The sequence below is a fragment of the Lynx rufus genome, unplaced genomic scaffold (assembly GCF_022079265.1).
Source record: "Lynx rufus isolate CCGP_SWC_20201006 ecotype Redwood Valley unplaced genomic scaffold, mLynRuf1.p SCAF_2, whole genome shotgun sequence".
Taxonomy (NCBI): domain Eukaryota; kingdom Metazoa; phylum Chordata; class Mammalia; order Carnivora; family Felidae; genus Lynx; species Lynx rufus.
The window spans coordinates 185,844,629-185,847,377 of NW_025814834.1; positions in this window are offsets into that span (position 1 = coordinate 185,844,629).

The window sequence follows — 2,749 nt, forward strand, 5'->3', positions numbered from 1 at the left end:
CGGCTTAACCTTCCTCTCCACAAAGCGCGCGTTAACAGCCGCCGGGACTCTCCGGACGCGCCAGGCCCAGTGAATCGAACCTCCCGCGGTGCTGCCGCCGCATCACCCATTGGCTGCGTTCGAGGAGTTCGGCGCTCGCGGCCCCAGGAAGGGGGTGGGCCTAGTGCTGTGGTCACCGATGGGCCGAGACTCCGGAGAGTAGACTAAACCGACCTGCTAGGAGGTGGGACTTAGGGATGACGGGCGGGCCAACAGTGATGTGCGCAGTTGGGCGAGGTGAGCGGAGCAAGCGGGGCTTGCAGGCAAATAAAGTGACATTGGCATCAGACTGGACTGCGGAAGAGTTGCCCCCTGTCGGCAGAAGGCTGGGTATTATGAAAGATGGCACGTGTCTGCACTTCCCCTGTGCTCGACCTGGAGTTGTGGTCCAGGGTCGGAATCAGATCTCGCCCACTCTCTGGATGGGGATAGTCACTCGGCCGGGACTACCTATCACTAGGTCTACTCCGCAGTGATAGAGCCTTCAGGGGAAGTAATTTGTTTGGTCCGGGGTTTCTTGAAGGAAGCTGTTTCTTTGCTAGGCAAAATCAAGTTGGTGGAAGTGTGATTCTTGGAATCAGGCCTGATCCCAGAGACTTACTGATTCAATCTCTCAAAACTTCAGTTTCTGCACATCTAAAATGTGCATTCTATTGGTATCTTCCCCTGAGAAGATACTATGTTCTGTATCTTATTCTGAGAATTAAGTAAATTAGTGTTGAAAGTACTCAACACAGAGGGCGCCTGGCTGTCTCTTTTGGTGGAGTGTGAGACTCCATCTCCGGGTTCAGTTGGATCCCCGGAGTGTGGGTGGGTGTGGAGCCTACTTTAAAAATAAATAAAATAACATCTTTAAAAGTAAATAAAAACAGTGCCAGGCACAACCTAGGTACTCACTAATTATAATAAGGGTATACATAACATTTACTACAAGCACTTCCAAGCTTCTTACATATAATTCATTTAGTGCTCATTACTATGAGATAGGTTTATTATTGCCCCCATTTTATAGGTGAAGAAAACAGGTGCGGAGAAACCAGTAACTTGTCTAAAGCCACATACGTAGTGTGTGGTTCCAGAGTCATTGTTCTTAGCCACCATGCTAAGGAGGGTCAGAGCCAGGTTTTGTGGGGCCTAAAGCTTTTGTAAGTACTTGTTGAGACCCTCTAAAATTAGGCACACGTTAAAATTAGGAACACATATTAATATTTACTGAGAATAAAGGAAAAAATACCCAATTATGGAATCTTGGAAATGTGGGTCCCTTTCTTCTGAAACCTCTTTAGGCAATTAGAAATGCTTCCTGTTGCAGTCTGGTTTCTTCCTAGTTAGAACACTGGTTACAAATCTCTAGTAACTTCCAGCACTCCCAGAGGCTATGCAGACAGGAGTCTAAGGGTCTAAGCTTACCTTTAGCTTGATGGTAAATCTGCCTCTGATGATAATTTTACTATTTGGGCGGTGGAGGGCAATAATGTTTTACTTACTGATTTTTTAAAGTTTATTTATTTTGAGAGGGAACGCACGCACACGGGAGAGGGGCAGAGAGAGGGAGAGAGAGAGAGAATCCCAAGCAGGCTCTGCACCATTAGCACAGAGCCAGATCTGGGGTTCAAACCCATGAACTAAGAGATCATTACTCCATCGGAAGAGTTGGAAGCTCAACCGATTCGGTCACCCAGGCACCCCTTTACTGATTTGTTTTAAATGTATTTATTTATTTTGAGAGAGAAAGGGAATCTCAAGATCCCAAGATCCCAAGAGGGTTCCACGCTGTCAACAGAGCCCCAATGAGGAGCTTAAACCCACTAACCATGAGATCATGACCTGAACAGAAATCAAGAGTGGGTGGCTTAAGCAACTGAGCCATCCAGGCACCCTGTTATTATTTTTTACTTTAGCGATTCTGATAGGTGTGAAGTAATATCTTGTGATTTTAATTTGCATTTCCCTAATTGCTCATAACATTGAACATCTTTACATGGGCTTATTTGACATCCGTATATCCTCTTCAGTGAAATATCTCATATCTTTTGCCCATTTTCTAATTGGATTCTTTGTTTTTTAATGTTGTGTTTTGAGCATGTTTTATATGTTCTAGTCCTTTGTCAGATATGTGGTTTGCAAGTATTTTCTCCCATTCTGTAGCTTTTTTTTTTTAATCCTCTTAACAGAATCTATCACAGAACAAGCATTTTTAACTTTGACACAGTATAATTTATCAATTTTTCCTTTTATGGATCATGATTTTGGTGTTAAGTCTGAGAACATTTTGTCTAACCCTAGATCTAACCATAGATTTTTCTCCTATGTTTTTCCTAAAGGTTTTATAGTTTTATATTTTACATTCAAATATGTAATCCACTTTGAATTTCTTTTTTATAACGTAACATTTAGGTACAAATCCACTGTTTTGCCTATGGATGTTCAATTGCTCCAGCACCATGTTAAAAAAAAATCATTAAAGAAGACGATTTAGGTGATACAAACAAACTTAATTTAATACTTCATGAAGTGGACAGTCTCCATTTGGAGAACTGTGAAATGGGACAGAAGGCAGGAAGCATTTATAGGATAAAGAATAAAGAACAAGGAAGAGAAAAATAGAAAATATCTGATTGGCTGGGGTAACATAGTGAAACTTATTTGGGGTGGGAAGGAACAAGGAAATAAGTATAGAGCCCAGAGTTGGCTTGGTGTTTAGAGATTG